Source organism: Vombatus ursinus, unplaced genomic scaffold (genome assembly GCF_900497805.2).
Source record: "Vombatus ursinus unplaced genomic scaffold, bare-nosed wombat genome assembly UNPS02014816.1, whole genome shotgun sequence".
Classification (NCBI taxonomy): domain Eukaryota; kingdom Metazoa; phylum Chordata; class Mammalia; order Diprotodontia; family Vombatidae; genus Vombatus; species Vombatus ursinus.
The window spans coordinates 8,394,753-8,417,568 of record NW_020954594.1 but is presented as its reverse complement, the minus strand read 5'-3'; the positions used below and the strand labels follow the sequence as shown (position 1 = coordinate 8,417,568).

The 22,816-nt window shown below is 41.5% G+C and overlaps 1 protein-coding gene across 8 annotated transcripts in view; it reads left to right on the top strand.

Annotated features, from left to right (window-relative positions):
* The first annotated feature begins 1,312 nt into the window (after positions 1-1,312).
* Positions 1,313-22,816, top strand: part of LYPD6B (LY6/PLAUR domain containing 6B) — a 223,117-nt gene continuing 201,613 nt past the window's right edge. For 3 of the 8 annotated variants that reach the window (XM_027835717.1, XM_027835723.1, XM_027835713.1), the window contains exon 1: positions 1,313-1,394. The gene's annotated coding sequence lies outside the window, so the exon portion shown is untranslated. Of the gene's footprint in view, positions 1,395-12,026; positions 12,095-22,816 lie in introns of all 8 variants that reach the window. The other 5 variants (XM_027835719.1, XM_027835714.1, XM_027835716.1 and 2 more) reach the window with 4 other exon arrangements.

Sequence of the window (22,816 nt, the reverse complement as noted above, 5' to 3'; positions counted from 1 at the left end):
CCCATATGCAGCACACACATTATGCAAAGACCTTGTATTAGGGAAACATGGGGTATTTGTAGAATTGTGAAAAGAGCAGAGGATCAAGAGGATTGACTTCTACTTAATTCTATGACCTTGGACCAATCCCTAAATTTCTCTGTTGTTGTTGTTCAGTCATTTTAATCATGTCCAACTCTTTATGATCCTATTTGGGGTTTTCTTGGCAGAGATACTAGAGTGGTTTGCTAGTTCCTTCTCCAGCTCATTTTACAGATGAGGAAACAGAGGCAAACAGGGTTAAGTGACTGTCCCAGGGTCACATAGCCAGTAAGTGTCTGAGACCAGATTTGAACTCAGGAAGTTGAGTATTCCTGACTCTAGGCTCAGCACTCTACCCACTGCAACACCTAGCTGCTCTTTAATTTCTCTGTGTCTTGTTTATTAATCTGTACAATGGAAGTAGAATTATTGAATAGTAAACTCAGGTATTCCTAACTCCAGGCCCAGCACTCTACTCTCTGAGCCCCTCAGCTGCCTCCTGAGCTTAAATCTCGGTTTTTGAGTGCAGGGTTTGGTCACTTTAGTAAATGCCACTGGACTGGTGGAAGGAGCTGTGGTTTAATAGAAGAATTGGTAGTGAGCAAATCTAGATTACTCTGGAATTAACTAGTTGTGCCATGTTGGGCAAGCTGCTTCACCTCTCAGTTATAGTTTTCTTTCCTACAAAATGAGGAGGTGGAATTTGTTAAGGATGGATCTTGTGAGATCCATGATGTAATTATTAATGTCTCCACTTTACAGATGGAGAAAGTGAGACTCAGAGTTAAGTGACTGACCAAATCACAGACCCAGAGCTAATGACTGCATAAAACCCGGATTGGGGTCTGTGTGACCAAGGATCCAACATTTCCGCCTCTGATATTCTAAGATTCTGACCCCGTAAAGGCCCGGAAAAAGCACCGGGCTGAGGGATTTCATTAGCCTCTTGCTTCCCTAATGCCTACCGAAACGAAAAAACCTCAGGCCTCAAAATGAACACTCCCCCGCCCCCCCCGTACAAAGTTCAGTGTCTCCTCTCCACTTCCCCTTCGCCAAACGGGAGCTCAAAGTTAGGAGCCAAGGCAAGCCAAGATAGATTCCCTTAGGGGAAGTTTGGGGTTTACCTGCCTCCTCCCTCCCCTCTCCTGCTCGTCTCCTCCCTTACTCTCCCTGGGCTCCCGGCCCAGCCCGCCCCAGGTGATGCAAGGTGACCCCCCCCCCAGCCCCGCCCCGCCTTGCCCTTCCCCTGCCTGGCCCGCCCCACTCCGCTCTGCAGCCCAGACCGCGTCCTGTCCTGGGGCGCGCTGGGGAGCCCTGAGAGCTTGCGGAGAGCGTCCAGGAGCGGGACCGGGGAGCCGCTGCGAGGGGCGCAGGTGAGCGACTTGGGGAGCTAAAGGAGGTGCGGTGCTAGGCAAGGGGAAATGGGGTGGGGAGAGCGAGGAAAAGCGCCCTGCCTTGCAGGGAAGATCTCCCCAAAACCCTCGGTCAGTCTCGGGTTCAATTTCCTTCTGCCCGGGCTGCCGCCAGCTCCGGCTCCGGCCCCGGCCCCACACTTCTCCACCTTGCCCTTCCAGCTCTGGCTCAGTCCCTGACCTGCCCCGTCTGGAGCAGAAGAGATCAGACTGGAAAGGTGGGGGGTAGGGGTGCAGGGGCGGGCTAGTGGGGTTCCCGGGGGCGGGGAGCCCGTTTGCTGAAGGTAGTGAAGGACTTTGGACGCGAGACCACTGGGGGAGGTGCGCTTGTTGTTCGGGCAGAGGCGGCTGAGGCTCGGGCTGCCCAGTTGTGATAGCGGGGCACAGCAGGAGAGAGCTGAGGCAGCTCTCTCTCGCCCTGGCAGGCTGTGAATGGGTGAATGGGCTTGGTATGCACCAGTGGAGCAGAATCGAACTTTTGGAAAGGGATGGGGGCACCCTGGGGGGTGGGAAGAGAGATTCACTGGCTGCACATCTGGAGACTAGCTAGGGGTGGAGGGGTGAGGGGAGAGGGTACAGTAAGTCACAGTGAGAGTTCCTGGAGCTCTTGCAGTGCAGGCTGTGAAATGTAAATTTGACTCTACGTGGGTTTCACTCTGGGTGGGTCATTCACTTGCTTCTCTGTCATTTTGTTGTAGATGAAGACGGTGGGGGAGTAATTGATTACTTTAAAAAATTTTTTAAATTAAGTGTACATTTATATTATAGAACTGAAGTGCCGCTGAGGTTATCTGAAATCTTAGTGGGGAGAGAGCAATAGTTTCCGAGGGATACCAGCTTTCAAATCTTAACTCTACCATTTGCTAATGACCTGGAAAACCTTGGGCAAATCAGTTAACCTCTCTGGGCCTCAGTTTCCTCATCTGTAAAATGAGGGAGTTGGATTAAATAATCTCCAATTCAACAAGCATTTATTCAGCACTGTGCTTCCTTCTTTCCTAGCTCCAGGCCCTGGGGATAAAAAGACCAACTCTAAATCAATGATCCTTTGATCCTAAATTCTTTGCCTGAAAATTGAAGGGCTTTTTTTTTTTTTTTTTTTGAGCGATGAGGTATTCTGGGAGCACCGTATTCATCAGTGATCCTCCATGACAATGTTATCATCCCCACCTGGCAATCCCCACTTTGCTCAGGAAGGAAAAACCTGGGTGGTTGGGTGAGTGGGTGCAATTGGCAACTACTTTAGGAGGGTAGATTTTTTTTTTGGGTGGGTTTGAAGCCACTTTGTAAAGCTCTAGAAGGATATTAGTTTATATCAAGAAGATAAGTCTTGAAATGGCTACTTTCCCCAAAAGTCCTTGACAACCACATTGTGACTCATAGGGAACACCAGGTCATAGTATGAACCTTGAAGATAGTCTGTTTTTTAGATAAAAATCATCTTTGCCATCCCTTTCTTTGCTTCACAATATCATGCAAAACAGAGGCACCTGATACCAAGGAGTTGTTTGAAGGGATTCCATATCTGAATAATATCAGGATAGAGACTGAACCTATGATTTTGTTGGAAAAGTGATCTTTTCTGCCACTGCAAGTTGGCATCTTCTTGCAATTTTTAGTCTTAGAGCAGAGGTTTTTAATTTGATGTCTGTGAGCTTGTTCTGAAAAAAATTGGTAACAGTATTTCAATATAATTGGCTTTCTTTGTAATCCTATACATTTTTTCCATTTAAATACATTATTCTGAGAAGGGGTCAATAAGATTCATTGGATTGCCAAAAGGGTCCATGACACAAAAAAATGTTAAGAACCATTGGCTAAGACAGTTGCCTAAAAGACTTAAAGGTTAAGTGACTTGCCCAGGGTCACATAGCCAGGCAGTGTCAGAGGCAGGACTCGAACCCATGTCTTCCTGACTTCAGGGCCAATACGCTAAACACTACTTCTTTACGACTAATGCTTCTCATCAGTTCATTAACAAGTGTTTATTTAAGGCTTATTATGTCCTGTCTCTGCCAATACTAACATCCTCACTTGATGCTTCCTTATGGCATCGAGGTTACTGACCTTGGATTTGCCCAGACTGTGTCAGCAGAAAGCAAGCTCTGGCTGGTCCTATGAAGCTGGCAAGGCCCGGTGATGGACTGAGTATCTCTCATCTGAGGACCAGGCTGGCTAGGTTTAGAGTGACTCATTACCAGAAGGTTAGCCATGGAGCAAAGGATTATTACGTGGTACCACAGCAACTTGTGAAGACTGGCTTCTAAGACAGAGGGCTTATGATATGGAGAAAATGCCCATATTCACAAAATTACTGATCCTTTCAGTTGAAGAAGGAAGTACTATATTATACTTGGTACTATGCTAGGGAATGGGGGGAAGGGTGGTAAATGCTTCCCCCCCCAAAAAAAAAACCCCTAATATGATTTATCTGCAAAGAACCTATAAACTAGATTATATTTCGAGACCATGTTTCTTTTATTTTTCAAATTCTTAGTTTTTCTCAACCTGACAAAGAACAGAAGGGTTTTAAATAACTTCAATTTAACTAGCATTTATTAAGCATTTACTATTTGCAGGCATTGCATTAGGTGCTGGGGATACAAAGACAAAAATGAAGTCATTTCTGCCTTCAGAGAACTTGTATCTTTGCGGGGTATGGGGAAAATATGTGTATGAAAAAATAAATATTATATGCAAACAGATATACATATATATATATATTCTCATTCTCTCTTTCTCCCCCTCCCCTTGTCTTCTTCTCCCTCCACTCACACACCCCATAAATTAAAAACAAAATAATTTCTGTAGGAGATGGGTGGGGAAGACCATTACCAACTGAGGGGTCTCGCCTGAGTTCTGGATGCAATTATCTCTTTGCAGATGATTCTCAGATTACATCATCCACCCGTAACTTCTTGAATTCCAATCCCAAATCTCCAGCTGTCTCTTGGACATCTCAAACTGGGTATCCTGTAGACATCTGACACTCAGCATATCTGAAGCTAAACTGATCTTTCTCCTTCAATACCTTCTCTATTACTGTTGAGGAGATCACCATCCTCCCACTTACCGAGGCTTGAAATTGAGGTGTCATCTACAATTTCTCTCTCTGTCTCTCTCTCTCTGTCTCTGTTTCTCTCTATTTCTCTGTCTCTGTCACACACCCACCCACACCCTCTTCTCCCAAATATAATCAGTTGCCAGATCCTATTGATTTTAGGCAGTTAGGTGTCATAGTGGATAGGGCACTGAGCCTGGAGTGAGGAAAACTCATCTTTCTTGAGTTCAAATCTGGCCTCAGTTACTTACTAACTGTGTAACCTTGGTCAGGTCACTTATCCCTGTTTGCCTCAGTTTCCTCATCTGTAAAATGAACTGAAAAAGGAAATGACAAATCTCTCTAGTATCTCTGCCAAGAAAACCCCAAACGGGGTCACGAAGAGTTATACGCCACTCAACAACAACAATTGATTCTACCTTCTACACATCTTTTTGTATACACCTCCTTCTCTCCTCTGACCCTACCACCATCCTGGTGCAGGCCCTTATCACCTCATACCTGGATTATTGCAGTAGCCTTCTTGTTGGTCTCAGTGCTTCAAGTCTCTCCCCATTCCAGTTCATATTCCATTCAGTTGTTAATCTTCCTAAAGCCCAGATCTGACCATGTGAACCTCCCCACCCCCCATTTCAAACCACTCTTGGGACTCCCTATCCATTCAAGATCAAATTCAAAATCCTCTCTTTAGCTTTTAAAACCCTTCATAATCTATCTCTTTCCTCAATTTTTGGTCTTTTTTTTAAAATACTCATCGTCCTCCATGTACCCTGTAACCCAGAGACGCTGACTTCTTTGTTGTTCTTCAAACACAAGAATAACACTCCACCTCTGGAATCCAGCAATTTTCAATGGCTGTTCCCCATGTCTGGAATTCATTCCCATTTCATTTCTATTTCCTAGCTTCTCTGGATTCCCCATCTTCCTTCAAGTAAGTTCCAGCTAAAATCTCATCTCTTACAAGAAGTCTTTCCCAATCCCACTTAATTCTAGTGCCTTCCCTTTTGTAATGATCTCTACTGGGCCTGGAGTCAAGAAGATCTGAGTTCAAATGTGACCTCAGACACTTCCTAGCTATGTGACCCTGGGCAATCACTTAACCATGGTTTTTCCTCAGTTTCCCCAACTGTAAAATATGGATAATACTTTGGAGGGTATTGTAAGAATCAAGTGAGATAATATTTGTAAAAAACTCTTAGTACAGTGCTGTATGTATCCTCTACCCCCCCCATCTTTCAGAGGAATAGGTTAAAGGACCATTGCTCATCTCCCATAGTTCATCTTAACTTAGAAAAAAGATAGAAAAGAATCAAACATGCAATTGGAAACTCCCCTAGATGATGTGCTCCAAATAAATTTATCAAAACATTTGTCCATTCAATTAGTTATCCATTCTATCTCTTCTTCTTTGAGACAGTTAGATGGCTCAGTGCACAAAGAGCTGTACAAAATAGGCTCTATATAAATGCTTCTTCCCCTTTCCCTTCCCCTTTTACTTTCCCTTTTATCTGATACGTAACTTTGTTCATAGTTTCCCATGTTAGACTGTAAGTTTCTTGTTTCTTGTCTTTCTTTGTATCCCCAGCACTTGGCACAATGCCTGGCACATAGAAGTTGTTTAATAAATATTGGTTGGTTGACTGTGGGATTGAAGGTGAGAAAGGAATATAATCCATGTGAGTACAAGCACCCCATCACATGCATTAGGGTGGGGAGATAGACTATTCAAACCCCCAGAGGTGGGAGATGGAATGTCCTGTGTGAAGAACAGCGAAAAAGCCAATTTGGTGGAAGTGTGGAGTCCAGGATAATGTTCAGGACTTGGAACTTGGTAGATCTGGGTATGATTCTCACCTCCGACATGTGGAACATGTACCCTTGTGGGGTTGTTGTGGGGCTCAAAAGAGATTGTTGTTCAGTTGGGTCTGACTCTTGGTGACCCCATTTGGGGTTTTCTTGGCAAGTATGCTAGAGTGGTTTGCCATTTTCTTCTCCAGTGAATTAAAGCAAACAGAGGTTAAATGACTCGCCCTGGGTCACCCAACTAGAAAGTGTCTGAGTCCTGATTTGAACTCAGGTCTTCCTTTCTCCAGGCCCAGCTCTTTATCCACTGAGCCACCTAACTGCCTCAAAGAAGAAGAGATAGAATGGATAACTTATCGAATGGACAAGTGTTTTGAAAAATTTATTTGGAGCACATCATCTAGGGGAGTTTCCAATTGCATGTTTGATTCTTTTCTATCTTTTTTCTAAGTTAAGATGAACTATGGGAGATGAGCAATGGCCCTTTAACCTATTCCTCTGAAAGATGAGGGGGAGGGTAGAGGGTACATACAGCCTGATCTCTTCACTGGGTCCATGTTTGATCTTATGAGACTGCTCTGCCTTCCAGGAAGAGGTTAAAAAATTCTGTTTGATTGTTTTTGGATGTACTTCCGAGTGCTGCATTTTTGTGAAATCTCCAATGCATGGAGCTGTCATTGCAATGATCAGTGGTTTAGAACAATTCCTGAAGATTTTGTGAAGGGGAGTAATGTATATGGCTGGAGAGGTAGGTTGGCATCAGGTTATAAAGGGCTTTAAATGCTATCAGGAGCTCATGGAGTTTTTTGAACATGGGAGTGACATGGTAAGGTTTTTGTTTTAGGAATATCCCTTTGGCAGCTGGATAGAGGATGGGTTGGAGGAGGAAGAGATTGGAGACAGGCAGGGAGACCAAGCTTCTATTGTTATTGTCTTTGACAGAGGTGATGACCTGAATTAGGCTGATTGGTCTGTGAGTGGAGAAGCAGGGGCAGATAGAAGAAATATTGTGGAGGAAGAATCATCAGGATTTGGCAACTGACTGGGGATGTGGCTAGGGGATAGTGAAGAATCTAGTCTAAGATGACTCTGAAGTTTCCCATCTGGGTGACAGGATGAATGGCAGTGCTCTTAAAGGAAATAGGAAGGTTAGATTTAAGGGCATGAGTCCACAAAGCATTCACTGGGGGAAATCAAGAGAACTGATTCCTAGGCTTGGCCTTATGCTAATAGTTTATGTTCAATTTAGTGACAATAACAAATATTTTTAAGTTCCTTCTATATAAAAGGCTTTGTGCTTGAAGAGGACCAAAACGACATCATGATGTCAGGGTCAACGTACAGTGTGTCCGGCACTGAAGAACAGAGGTATAAACTAATACAGATCCTTCTTTTGGGTGCTAATGTTCTATTCAGAGTTAGGCAAAATTTATGCCAATAAAACTAAGGTAGGGAGTGACAAGGGCACAAGAGAGAGACAAAGGAATGATGACTTCAAAATAGTGATGATGGCCATGAAAATTTGAGGAGAGAATACTTGCTCTCTCCCCCAGAGAGCAAGTATCAATGATCAAGGAAGGCATTAGGGAGGATGTAGTATCTGAACTTGGTCTTGAAGGAAAAGAAAACATTTGAAAGTCTCATATATGAGGAAGTGTGTTTCAGGCATAGACTATGGCTTGTGTGAACGGGTGGGGCTGGAGACAGAATGTTGAATTTGGGGAACAAGCCAGCAGTCCATTTGACTAGACAGTAGAGTGTATCAAAGGGAGTGGTGTGAAATAAGGCTGGAAAGGTAGGTTTGAGCCCTTTCCAGACTCTGAAGCCGCGTTTGGGAGGAGAAAAAAGAATCATCAACTGCTGGCATTAAATAGGTCATACTAAAGAATGTCTTTTCTTTTAATGTGAACCTAGGATGGGGACTGGGCTCCTAGGTTCCCTCTACCAGTTCAGGTTGGCACTTTCTCTGCCTCTTATAGTCTTAGAGAATTGCCTAACACCAAGAAGTTACAGGTTGAGTGACTCCCCAGGATCACATAGCCAGTAGTTGTCAGAAATGGGACTTGCTATGCAGGGTAGGGGTCAGGGATAGAATCAGAAGTGAATATGATGTATAGACTAAAAAGCATCGATTAAAAAAGAAGAATAGTGTTCAGAAAGTTTCTTTCATATATAATTTCTTTCAGCTCTTTGTGCTAGAGTTGATTATATCTAGAAGTTTGGTTAGCAGTGGAAAATAATGCTCTAATTTTTTTAAGTGCCCAGAAGAGAACAGAAGGAGATTCAGAAGAAAGAAACAGAGAAATAGAATAACTTTGGAAGGTACATGCTAAATTCATCATATGCTTAAAAAAGTCACTGGATGTAATGAAGATTTGCAGTTTCACATACAATTGCCTCTTCTCTGTTATTCTTAGGACATAGAAATGCTAATATAGGGGGTCCCAAACTTTTAGGGCAGTTTAATAGGGTCATTCCATATATGCTGGTGTTTGTCAAGTTCAGAATAACAAAAACTTGAAAAAGAGAAAACAGTGTCAGCAGCTGTGATGATGGCTGCTTATCCGGGAAGTCAGAGAAAGACTGGCTTCCAGATGATCTCAAGTCTTGTTTTAGCTATTCCCAATCAATGAACATTTACTTGATCATTTCTTTGCTAATTCAAAAAGGGCTGCTATGGATATTTTGGTGTATTGGGGACCTTTCCTTTTTTTTTCTTTTTTAAAATTTCTTGGAGTATATACCTAGTAAGAACTGAGTCAAAGAATATGTACATCATAGTCACTTTTACTACAATTCCATATTGCTTTCTAGTACAGTTTTTTCCATCAAGAATATTAATTTGATTGCCTGATCATATTGGTATTGGATATTGGTAAAGGAACATGCTACTCTTTTTTTCCTTTAATTTTAAAAACAATTAAATTTTTTTTTTTGTTTATTTTTAGTTTTCAACATTCACTTCCACAAGATTTTGAATTCCAAATTTTCTCCCCATCCCATCCCTCCTCCCACCCCAAGATGGCATGCATTCTGTATACTACTTCCCCTAAACTGCCCTCCCTTCTAACTCACCCACCCCTTCAGGCTACTCTTTTTGCATTTATCCTCACTTTCCTATCCATGATTCCTATCCACAATTCTCATCTTCTGTATTTATTCTTTTATATTTAATGTCCTCTCCTTGAGCTCCATATGTAGCCAAGATAGGATCATTAATGGCTGTGTTTGACCATCTGAGAATTTTTAAGATATTACCTCTCTGAATTCAACCTAGAATTCTCTAGCTACAAGTCATCATATCTATCAATAGGAATAATTGGGTCCCTGAGATCCAAGGGGAACTTTATGTTGAGAGGAGGAGATACAGAAAGGAAAAGGAAACCCAGTTGCCACTGTGGGCTCTGGAACAATCACCTTCTGCCGTTGAGCATTTGAGGGACACTGAAAATAGCCACTGACTTAACTGTGAGATGAGGCAGCCTCATCTGCTGGGAATAACATTGAACTTGGAGCCAGAGACCTGGGTCTCAGTTCCAGCTTTATATCTATCCAGAAATAGATAAGGAAATCTCAAAACATTTATATTTTATTTTGAAATAGACATAATTAATTAAAAAAACTTCAAGCATTGCTGGCTTGCAAATTATATATTCTTTTCTTAAAATGCATCTTTCCTTATATCTTGTGTACTTTCAAGCTTCTGTATTAAGGGGAACATCTTAGGACAAGAAATAAAATTGTGCAGATGAAATATCTGGGGAAATTCAAAAGTCTCTCTCTCTCTGTCTCTCTCTCTGTCTCTCTTTCTTCCTCTCCTTCCCTCTCTTTTTCTCTCTGTCTTTGTGTTTCTGTCTGACTCTCCCCTCTCCCTCCCAGCCTCTGTCTCTGTCTGTTTGTCTCTGTCTTTTTCTCCATGTTTCATTTTTAGAAAAGTTCAGTAAGTTTACTGTCAAGGAAAGAGACAGACCCAGAACTTTGTTAGTGGCAAGTATATTATCCAAGAGAGAAAGGAAAAGATTCCTGAAAAGGGAACAGATCAGTGATAACTTGACACAGAGTAGAGAAGGCTGATTTAACAAGAGCAAGCGAACCTCTCCCAAGACAGGCTGAGCTCTCAGAATCCAGCCGCCGGTTGACAGGCAGTTATTATTTCCTTAACCTCAGTGACACCCCATTAAGGGTTCAGTACTCAAGCAGATCCAGGCAACCGTCAGCAAGCACATATTCAACAACCAGGTATCCCCTGCCAAGAAGGGGAAATGAGCAGGAATGACCAACAGAAGAGAGAATTGGGACTGCCTTGGTAAAAGTGCCCTTGCCCAAGGGAAGAAGGATGCTTACTGAAGACCCTTCCTCCCCACCCCTTTCACAGGTGAACAGCCCTACTCAGAAGGTTGAAGATGCTATCTCCCCATTGCTTTGGATGTTCAATTAATTGCTGAATTTATGACCACCAAAAAAGACTCACTTAAGAGGTGGGTATATGAAAATCCTAAGAGCACAAATTTAGAATTGAGAGGAACCTTAAAGGCCATCTATTCCAATTCCTTCCTTTAACGGATGGAGAACTCAGACTCAGGGAGGTTAACCAATTTGCCCAAGGTCACATAGGAGGGACTTAAAATCAGAGCCTGAATTCAAATCCAGATCTTCTGATTCCAAATACAGTGATCTTCTCATTGTACCGATTGAATGACCTCTGAACCTCTGAAAGTCTTTCTTATCTGACGTATCCATTATTATTAGGTAGTTAAGATTCTGCCAGGCAGCTAGGTGGCACAATGGATAAAGCACTGGGTCTGGAGTCAGGAAGATATGAGTTCAAATCTAATCCCAGATACTTAGTAGCTGTGTGACCCCGGACAAGTCACTTAACCCTATTTGCCTCAGTTTCGTCATCTGTAAAATGAGCTGGAAAAGGAAATGGCAAGCTACTCCAGTATCTCTGCCAAGAAAATCCCAAATGGGGTCACAAAGGCTGGAAATGACTGAAATGACTCAACAACAAGGAGGTTCTGCTGTTGAAGGTATAGGCTGCGAACCTGATGTTAGACAGGAATATCCAATTGGGATATCCAGTTGGAAATATCCTATTAGCTCCATTACCTTTTCACATGTATAGGGAAGGTCTTAAAATCCCTTCTTGTAGCTTAGTAATCGAAGACTCATAGACTATTAGGCCTGGAAGGAACCCTAGTATTCATTTAGCCTAAATGTCTTATTTTATAGATGAAGCACTTGAAGCTCAGAAACAGCCAGTGGTTCTCTCTCCCCCACCAATTGGGACAGAGGGGAGCTTAGTACCTAGAACTGCTAAGTTCTAGCTAAGTGTTCCTGCTTTTATTCCATATTGGCCCCAATTCTGGCCCGCATATATGTCCCAGGTTGCCCCAACTTTTGGGGAGTCCCTGTTAGATAGTAAATTGATAGCCACATCCTTCACTAACGAGTTCAGCAGGCAGAAAAAGAGAAGCTAATATTTTTTCCTAAATCTAATCATTCATCATTAAATTCTCCCTCTTTCCAAACTCTGACCTGCTTTGCATCCACCAGAACTTGGCTACATCTCAAACTTCCCCACCTTTCTGCACAGCATCCCTTATATCAGGGAAAGAAATGGCCCCTGCAGGATTCTTTTTTTTCTCCATTCTTTGTGTATAGAACCCGCTCTGTACTTGTGCTTGGTCTGAAAACGTTGTTTACCCCTCTATGTAATGTCATTTTAGGAGACACCATCATTTGATTGCAGGAAACTGGAAAGGATTTTACAAACAGCTTACTGTGCACAAATACAGTGAGTACTTTTCTATTTCCCCTTTGATTGAATTGGCTGCAGTATCATATGCAGTAAACAGAGCTTAAAAAAAAAACTCTCTCCTTATCTCACCCACTCACACAAAAGGGAGAAATAGATTGTAATAAAAAAAAACCAAAAAGGAAAATAGAACTTTGAATCTAAAAGTTAATTAAATTTGAGAGGCTTGCAGGGATAGTTCACTTTCCTGTAATAACATGTAAGATCATAAAGTTTGTTTTCCACTTTGCGAAGAGAATAATAAAAAGTAACCTGATGTAATAACAATAAACAATTGTATAATAAACTATGTATAATAAAGCTGGCTTATACAAAGACCATACCGAGTAGAACTCACAGACTCAATTGAGTTGAATTATTGTTTAGATTAACATGGATATTTTAAAAAGAAGGTATGCATTTAAATGCATTTATTATTAATTTTTTGTTACTAGTTTGAACCTTTTCTGAAAAGATGGCTTTAAAATAACCATGGAGTCATGACCTCAGTTCTATCCCACTTCATGTTGTGGAATTTTGACAGGTATGAAACTGACACAGTAGTTGCTTTGCAGAGAAAAATGTAAAATAAAACAACAGGACAGAAAGTATTCCCAGAGCCTTCTGGGTAACAGATTTGAAGTCAGATAACATTCCTTTCCCTGTCATGTCCATGTCATAAGCATCTGTTTGGAGGACAATACCATGCAGTCTTTGCAGCTGAGGAGTAGTAGGAATTTTAGACAAGTCATATTCAAGATGAACATGGGGATGGGTGTTACATTACTCAAAGCAGATACAACAGATGGAGCCAGAGAAAGGAATAAACCCTGAATGGTGTGCTGAGAGCAAGATTCATTGCCTAGAGGGGGAAAAGAACCCAAACTACAACCTAACATCAATATATTTCAGAACAGGAAGGGAAGATTGATGATGGATTAGGAATTGAAGCCTGTACGTGAGAGAAAATTCTCCATTCATCAAATTAAGGAGTTGGAAGAAATGGTCTTTAAGTTCCTTTCAACTCTGACATTCTGTGATTTTAAACTCTAAAGCATAGGAAGTTGAAAGAAGTGAGCAGCATTCCAATTGGTACCCAAAGATTTTGGACCACCATATGTCCCTGGTTACTACATCTTTCTGATTGCTCAACTTTTGCTCAAGAGTTAATATAACCAGTTCCTGCCTACATTAGCAACTGACCTCTGAGGTCAGAGTGAAAGCACTAGAATTAAGAGGGGATGGGAAAGGCTTCCTGTAGAAGATGGAATTTTAGTTGGGACTTGCAGCCAGGAAGCCAGTAGGCAGAGATAAGGAGGAAGAACATTCCAGGCATTGAGGAAAGGCAGAGAAAAATGCCTGGAGCTGAGAGATGGAATGTCTTGTTCAAGAAACAGCCAGGAGGTCAGTGTTACTAAGTGGACGAGTATGGCGTGGGGAGTAAGATGTAAGTAGACTGAAAGGGTGGAGGCAGGGGCTAGGTTATGAAGGGCTTTGAATACCAAACAGAGAATTTTATATTTGCCCCTGGAGGCAGCAGGGAAACCTTGGAGTTTATTGAGTAGGGAGGTGACCTGCGCTTTAGGAAAATCACTTTAGTGGCTGAATGGAGGATGGATTGGAGTGGGGAGAGACTTGAGGCAGGCAGATTCAGCATCAGGGTATTGCAATAGTCCAAGTGTGAGGTGATCAGGGCCTACACTAGAGTGGTAGCAGTGTCAAAGGACAGAAGGAGGCATATTAGAAAGAGATTGTAAAGGTGAATCAATAGGTCTTGACAACAGATTGGATATGGGGAGGCGATTAGTGAGAGATAGTAAAGAGCTGAGGATGACACCTAGGTTGTGAGCCTGAGGTTCCTGAGGGAAGATAGTGTTGCCCTCTATAATAATAAGGAAGGTAGGAGGCGGGGAGGATTTAGGGGGAAAGATAGTGAGTTTGGTTTTGGACATGCTGAGCTTAAGATATTTACTGGACATGCAGTTTGAGATGTCTGGTTGTTGTCTTTCTGGAAGAGGACGAAAATGACATCATTATGTCAAGTTACAGTGTGTCCAACTGTGGATGATCAGACCAATGTGAGCTGAGAAGGCTTTACCACAGGTCAGGCACAAACAGTCCATATGAACATTCGGTGTGGAGATGTCTCTAAATTGGCGCATCTCGCATTTCCTTTGAGCTAGTGCAGTTCTGCTTTGTACCTTCTTTGATGCGGGCACGCCATCCTGGGTGGTCCTTTGCCAGCAAAAGGCAGTTAGAGATTAGCAGATAGGTTAGGGCAAGATAGGTAGATATGAGGATCATCAGTATAGACATGGTAATTAAATTCATGGGAAATGATGAGATCATAAGTGAAGTAGTGCAGAGGGAGAAGAGAAGTGGGTCCAGGACAGTACCCCAAGGGACACTAAAGCTTTAAGGGCATGTACTGAATGAGGATCCAGCAAAGAAGACTGAGAAGGAATGGTTAGATAGAAGGGGAAATGAACAGATAAATAGTGTCAAAGACTGCAGAGAAGTTGAGAAGGATGAGGTTTAAGAAAAGGCCATTGGGGGCGCAGTGGATGAAGCACCAGCCCTGAAGTCAGGAGGACCTGAGTTCAAATCTGACCTCAGACCAAACACTTGAACCTTAGGCAAGTCACTTAACCCCAATTGCCCCCCCCCCCAAAAAAAGGCCATTGGATTTGGCCTTAAGAGATCATTGGTAACTTTGGAGAGAGAAGTTTTGGTGGAATGATGAGGCTGGAAGCCAAATTGTAAGGGATTAAGAAGAGTGAGAAAATGGAGGCACCTATTATAGAAGATATTTTCTAGGAGTTTAGCCACAAAGGGAAGAAGAGATATAGGATAATATTGAAGATGGAAGGTCAAGTGAGGGTTTTTTCAGCATGTGGGAGACATAGACATGTTTTTAAGTACAGAGACAACCAGCAGATAGAGGTTGAAAATAAGTGATAGAGGGTGACTACAGAGTCACCTGTTGGAGGAGGTGAGATGGAATGGGATTGCTTGAACAGGTAGAGGGCTTAGTCTTGGCAAAGAGGAAGGCCACTTCATCGGATGAGACAGAAGGCATATGAGTAATATGAGATGAGGAAGAGGAGAGCAGAGGGAACACGTAACAAATGGCACAACTTTTTACCTGTAAAATACAAGGCTCTCAGCTAAGAGGATGGGGGGAGGGAGAGCCACGGGAGGTCTGTGGAGGGATGAAAAGTTTTGTGAGAGCCTCTGTGGAGAGTGGCATAGTGAGTTGATGAGGGAGGGATAAGAGAACTTTCAAGCATCAGTGAGGGCCAAGTTGAGGTACTGTTACATAAATTCATTGTGGACCATATCAGAACAGCTGTGTGATTTTATCCAACTTTGTTCAGCAGCACATATGTAGGTGATGATGGCAGGGATCCAAAGATGAGACTCAGCAGGGAGCAATCAGAAATATAAGGGGACTCAAGAGAAGAGGACAATGTGGAGTTGAATTGGCTTACCAAGGGGTTAAGATGAGGAAGAGAGGTGTGCATGATTAGTGCAGGGGGGATGGCTTGGGAGAGAATTGAGGGGTCATGGGGTTGGAGGTCATGGTGCCAATGAAGAGTAGGGTTTTGGAAGGGAAGACAAGTTATGGATGGATAAAGGAACTTCACAAATATTGAACATGGAAGTGGTACATTCATGGGAGACGCAAGACTAAGGGCATTTTATGTGTGGCTGAGGTGGAGTGGAGGAGTACCTCATGGGAAGTGAGTAAGTTGAGAAACTGAGTAGTCAGGGTGCTTGAGGGAGAGTCATTATTTATCTTGAAGTGTCCTACTATGGGGCAAGAGTAGGGAAGGAGAGAAAAATTGTGAACCATGTACCAAATTCATTGAGGAAGGAAACAACAGCGACCAGGATTTTGATTGGCTGGTAGATATGAATAGTGTGGACCTCAAAGGAGGAGAAGTTACTGAGTGATAGAGGTGGGTAGAGAATTTGGAGGTGACAGTGTAGACTAAGGAGTATTCTGACTCCCCAACCTTGACCAGTGAGTCAAGAGGAATGAGTGAAGGTGCAGCCTGTATTAGAAATGGTGCCCTGCAAGGCTGTGTCAGTCATTCAGGGGAGCCAGGTTTCAATAATAACTAGAAGATGAAGGAGTGGGAGAGGAAAAGATTTAGGATGAAGGGAAACTTATTGTCTATGGAACAGGCATTCCATAGGGCACAGTGGAAGGTGATGTTTGATTAGAACTTAGGGGTGGGAGGGTTGAGGTGGATAAGAATATGGAATTAGGTGGTGGAGGATGGGAAATGGGGTTTGCACGATGAAATTAAGAAATGAGACTTACAAGTTTCTAATGCATTCATATAACATATACATATTTCATATTACTCATCTCTACTGTAAAACCTTAAGTAATTCATAATAAAAGCAAGTTACCACCTAAGGTCATGCAAGTGTTTAGAGTTGAGCTAGGATTTGAACTCAGCTCCTCTGTCTGAATCCAGTGTTCTTTCTATTATACTATACCACCTATTAATTTATGGGTTGTCTGGTGATCCCTCTAGGCCCTCCTTCAGAATAAATGTTTTAAGATGCATAAAATAAAATGCAAAGGAAACTGATTATATTGAAATACAGTTATCAGACTAAAACAAAACAAAACAAAACAAAAAAACAAGTTCACTGACCCAGGTTAAGAACTCATATTCTAGAGGAGGCTGTTTCAGTCTTTGCCTTCCCTGTGAGATAACTAATACCAAAACAAACCCAGGAATAAACTTGTAAAAATCTACCCCGAGTATATGTCTTAGAAGAAAATCTCTCTTTTTTTTTTTTTTTTGCTTTTTGAAGTGGTTACTTTTAGAAACCACAATTTAAAGCCATCTCTGCAGGAAAAGACATGCTAAAGTCAGAATGGAGTTTTGCAGTTTTCTTAAGTCCAATATAGGGCTGGAGAATGACGAATCATAGTTATTCAAATGAGAAGGAAAATCATCAAGTTTCCTGCTTTAGGGTACAAATTTATGGCCAAATCTGTTGATATTACTCAACCAGGGAGGGAGTCAGAGGAAAGCTTATTGGGATGTTTTGCTCCTGCCAAGTGCCAGACCTTGGACTGAGTCACAACATGTTAGAGCTGAAAAGTACCTAGGAGGTGGTCTAGTCCTACCCCATCGTATTACAGATTTATTTCATAATTTAATCAACAAGCATTTTTTAAAGTGCCATTCTTTAAAGTGCCTGTCCAACGTACGGTGTTAGGCATTGGGAAAATACATGAAGACACTCAAATGGCTGGTCCATTTTTGCATAAACCATCTGTGAAGGAATATCATACTAGTTGCTAGGAGGCGGGAGGCGGGAGGGACAACACAAAAAACAAAAACAGTCCCTAACCCCAAGAAGCTTAAGTCAAATGAGGGAAACAAAGCAAAGATGCTGAAATGACTCATAGGGAAACTTAACAAGTGCCAATTAATATACAAATATATAGGAAAACTGTATGATGTGTTTCTGCAACATCAGAAAGAGAAATCAATATGGTGAGAGTGCTGAATTTAAATTTTAGCTCAGTTATTAAATAACAAATTAATATACCCTACTCTCTACTCCCACCCCATTTTAAAGGTCAAGGAGTGAGGTGTATTTGTCTAGGCAGTTGGCATAACACTGCCACCCAAGAAGTGATTTCCCCCCTCCAAAAAAAAAAAATAAACATGAAGTTCAGATAATGGTGAGTGACTCAACTAACCCACATAACCCTACAATTAAATTCTCAAAGTTGTTTTTCTACACAGAGAGAACTGATTATTTACAGAAGTTAATACCTAACTAGCTAATGCCTGACTAAAGCAGAGATAGTTTAAGAGATTAAGGTTTTGATTTACCCACCATTTTTCAGGGACTGCTCTCAAGACTACGGTTTGGTGCCATAGAAAGAGAACTGGGACTGAGAGTTAAGAGACATAGGGTTGGACACTCAGTTTGCACTTGATTGGCTTTATGACCTTGGGCAAATCACTTAACTTTTTTGAATCTCAGATTCCTTATCTGAAGCTGCTAAGTTGTGACTTGTCTAGATCATGAGCTATTTAAGATTTTACAGTATGGATGAGAAAGCTAACATATGTATGTATCTTCAAAACTTATGAGTCTCATTTCTTTCTTAACCTAGATTTGGGTTTAGGCAACTAGGGGAAGCACTGAACAGAGTTTGGGGCTTGGAGTTCAAATCCTGCCTCAGAGCCTTACTAGCTATGTGACCTTGGGCAAGTCACTTATCCTTTTTCAGTTTCATCATCTGTGGAATGAAGGGGTCGGACTCAATGGCCTCAGTATCCCCTTCCAGCTCTAAATATGTAATTCCTTGATGTTGTACTTTCTTAGGGAAATAAGTGACTTAGAACTCCAGCATTGCTTAAAGTTTTCTGGGTCACTTTAAATTTAGAAAGAGGAATCATGAATTTAAAACGAAGCCAACTGAAAGTGAGTTTTCTAGTAATTTTTCTTGTTTCTTTTATGGAGGTGGAAAAGCCCATTTCATTGACTAGAATTGAATGATTTATAAGTTTAAAAAAACACTGTAAAAGATACTGTTCTCATCTGTTTTGTAGGTAGCATTTGGCATTAAAACCTGTTTGAACAAAAGAGGAAACATCACTCAGATCTTGGGCTTTTCAAAACATGTCATCATTTATCTTTAAAGGGCTCCTCAGTGATATGGATGCATTCATTTCTATCTTTATGTGTATCTTTGCAGTACCCATTACTACAGGACTATGTTATGCTAGTTAGGCAAACATGTCATTTCATTATCTTGGTTTTTATAAAGGAAATGGAGCCTCTGTGAAGTAATATCCTTGGGGTCACACAGTAAGTTTGTGGCAAGTGAGCATTAGAATCTATAGCTCCTGAATTCTTCCTGTTAATTAATTAGCCCTCTCATTCTATTGTGTCTGCCATCTGGGAATGGCCACATAGGGAGAAAAGGACAGAGACAGGGCTTGGTGACTGAGCTACTGGTGGGAATTCTTGTAGCACTTACTATAGTGGTTACTTAGTTTTGTTTCTTGCCAGGGCACTCACTCAAGCCAATTCTTGGTGAGGAGTGGCTCATTTTTGGGGCAGAAAGGAAGCCACCAGAGTGGGTGGCATGTAGTCTCTGCCTAGTGCACTGTGGTGGGTATGTGAATGAGTCATTCTTTGGTGGAGGCAGCCTCTTGGTGAGGGTGGAAGGCCATATTTGAGTGTTGAGTTTACTTCTTCAGCTCCCAGTTCATACAATGATGGAAACTAGGGCAGGAAGAATATATGACGTTGTGTGAGCATGGCTACTTGAAGGCATTGAATGTTTTGTTTTGTTTTAAAGCTCCTTTATCACTTTGCTGGTGCCTAAGTGCTTGTTAGGGGCAGTTAGGTGTCACAGTGGATAGAGTGCTGGGCCTGGAGTCAAAAAGACTCATCTTCCTGAGTTCAAATCTGGCCTCAGACACTTACTGTGTGACCCCAGGCAAGTCACTTCACCCGGTTTGCCTCAGTTTCCTCATCTGTAAAGTGAACTGGAGAAGGGAATGGCAAACTACTCTAGTATCTTTGCCAAGAAAATCCCAAATGGGGTCACCAAGAGTCAGACATGGCTGAAAAATGACTGAACAACAAATGCTTGTTAAGGGAATAGAATGTGACGTTTCACTTACTGAGGCAGTCCCAGGGTCACTTGCACGGAAAATTCAATGAACATTTATTAAAGTATCAAGTCTGTGTAATATACTTTGTCATCCTCTTTTTGCCATTGCCAGACCTAGAATCCATAAGTCATATGTAGAATTGGGAATTTGATGGATTGATGTTACTGACAATTGTGACACTTGAAAATTACTTCTTGAGAAATTCATATTTTGCATTAACCCATAAAGCATGAGTCTGACTGTCTCACTTCCTTGCTCAAGAAGATGCTTTGACTACCTATTGCCCTTAGGATAAAACTGTTTGCTTTCTGGCTCCTACCTTTTCAACCTTTGACATACTCCAATTTATAGACAAACTGGCCTTCCTGTGTGACATTCCTTCTATTTCTGTGCCTCAACTTTGCCTTTTAGAAACCCTAGTTTTTCTCAAAGCTCAGCTCAAGTGCTGCCTTTTACAAGAGGTCTCTCCTGATTTTTCTAATGGCTAATTCCCTCCCCTCAAATTATATTCATATACTTTGGACATATTTCATATTTGCTTTTTGAATTTTTTGAATTTTTAAATTTTTTTTAGTGAGGCAATTGGAGTTACACAGCTAGGAAGTATTATGTGACTGAGACCGAATTTGAACTCAGGTCCTCCTGACTCCAGGGTCAGTGCTCTATACACTGTGCCACCTAGCTGCCCCTATATTCGCTTTTCTTTATACATGTTGCTGCTGCTCCCCAATACATATGAGGTACTTAGAAGGCAGGAACTATTTGATGTTTGTTTTTATTTCCCAAGTGCCTAGGACAATGCTTTAAACATAGTAAGTGTTTAATAAAGGCTTGTTGAATGAATATACCACCCAGAAGCTGGAGGCGTATGACATGTAGGGACCCAAAGATGCCTCCTTTTGATGTTATTGCAAGATCAATAGGTCATGGAATCCTCATTGCTCCACCTTAAAGCTGGCCCCTATAATAGCGTATGCATCAGAGCCAAAAGTGGATTTAGGGATTATCTGATCCAATCCTCTTATTGCAATGTATCCATAATCTCATTCATGTGAGTACTCCCTCCAGCAGTATGGATTACAACCTATCCTTGCCTTTAATTCTATGTAATACCCAACTGTGTTCTACTCCCATAAATCCTCCAGAAAGGATCCACCCAATGGGTCTTCTAACATTTTGTGGGTGCCAAGGTAGCATTTGAACTGCTGTTAACCATTACTCTCACTCCATGACAGGCCTCTTTCCCTTCTGAGCATACATTTCTTATGTAAAATCATGTTTATGCTACTTCTTCCTCAAGTTAGCTCATCACTACATATGTCTCTTTTTTTTTTTTTTGCCTTTTTGGTGAGGCAGTCAGGGTTAAGTGACTTGCCCAGGGTCACACAACTAGTAATTATCCTGTGTCTGAGGCCAGATTTGAACTCAGGTCCTCCTGACTTCAAGGCTGGAGCTCTATCTACTGCACCACCTAGCTGTGTCTTGAATGGATACTGCTAGTGCCATCTCTCTGTTGATTATTCCCATTTTTCCCTCTATGTGCCTTGTTTGTACATAATCATTTGCATGCTATGTCCTCCATTAGAGTATGAACTCCTTGCTAGCAGGGACTGTTTTTTGTCTTCCTTTATATCCTCAACACTTAGCATAGTGCTTGGCACATAGTAGGTGCTTAATAAATGTAAGCATTTATTTATCACGGACTGAAGATAGGTGATAAGCTAGGTCCAGATTTGAACTGGGAGAAAGATGAGTAGGATGAATTTCATTGGGGAAATAGTGCGGAAATTTCAGTGATTCTAAGCTGCTTTCTGAAACAAAACCCCATTTAAAAAAAATCTAGATAATCCTAGTAATGGTAAGTGACTGTACATCATCAAATATCATAATCTTCAAAGAATCAAAACTGAGTGTCCCAAGAGTAGAAGCTACAACTAGGGTGGAGTGGTTAGGGCTTTGTCCTAGGGCACCAAAAACTGCTATAGTTCTTTAGCAGAATAGAAACAACATAGTTCAGCACCTACTTATCAAGAAGCGTTGGTTAAAAGAAAGTACAAGATGTTTGCTTCCTTTCCTTCACATCATCCATAGCCTCCATGATTTCAAAAGTTGATTTGAATCATTTTGTCTCACTTGCCCTGAATATGGTTTGTGTCACTTTCCTCATGGGGAAATATTTGATTAGAACTCTGCCCAAAAGAAATGGAGAGATATATGGCAAGCATAAATCAGCCACAGCATATCGCCAGTGACTAGTGACATCAAAAGGTATTAATAGGCATTCAGTGGCTAGAGGAGAGTGAGTTAGCATCTTTGGACTTACAGTCAGCTTCCATGATAGAAGTAGGATGATTACTTAGGACCTCTAGAATTTTGGAACTAGAAGGGACCTCAGAAATCATATCGTTCACCTTCTTTCCCCTCTAACCCCATTTTACAGATGAGAAAACCAAGACCCAGAGAGGTACATTGGGCTTGCTCTTAGTTAGTTGGTGACAGATATAGCTTCCTAGTCATATGTGTTGTTTGGGAAGTGTTTCATTAAGAAAGATGCCTCTGGGAGATTCAGTGGTGCCTCCTCCACAATTTTCTTCATAATTCAACTCCTCAATCTTCACTTTGATTCTTGGCCTTCCAAGGAAAGCCTTCTATTTGTGTTACTTCTTGTCTCTGGGTTGTTACTTACATTTTCTTGTATTTCAAGTAATTGGTTTTAGACCTCTCTTTAATATTTTGCATCTCAAACAATGTTAATTCTCCTCTAAAGTCAAGATGCTTTTATTTCCCTAAATTAATGAGCAGATTTGCCAGTGGATCATTTATATACATTTTACATTTGTATCTTTTCTAACCAGAAACTATATGGAGTTTTTAGAATGCTTTTCTTTTTTCCAGGTACCTGGTTACCTTTTTAGGAGTTTGAGTAAAGACATATTTAGTAAAGTCCAATTTAAGATTCCTCTCAGCTCAAAAATGTGCAGGAAAATCCTGATCAACTTTATGACAAGGAGAAGCATCAATTCATAGAAGTTTAGGGAGGGGGAAGGCT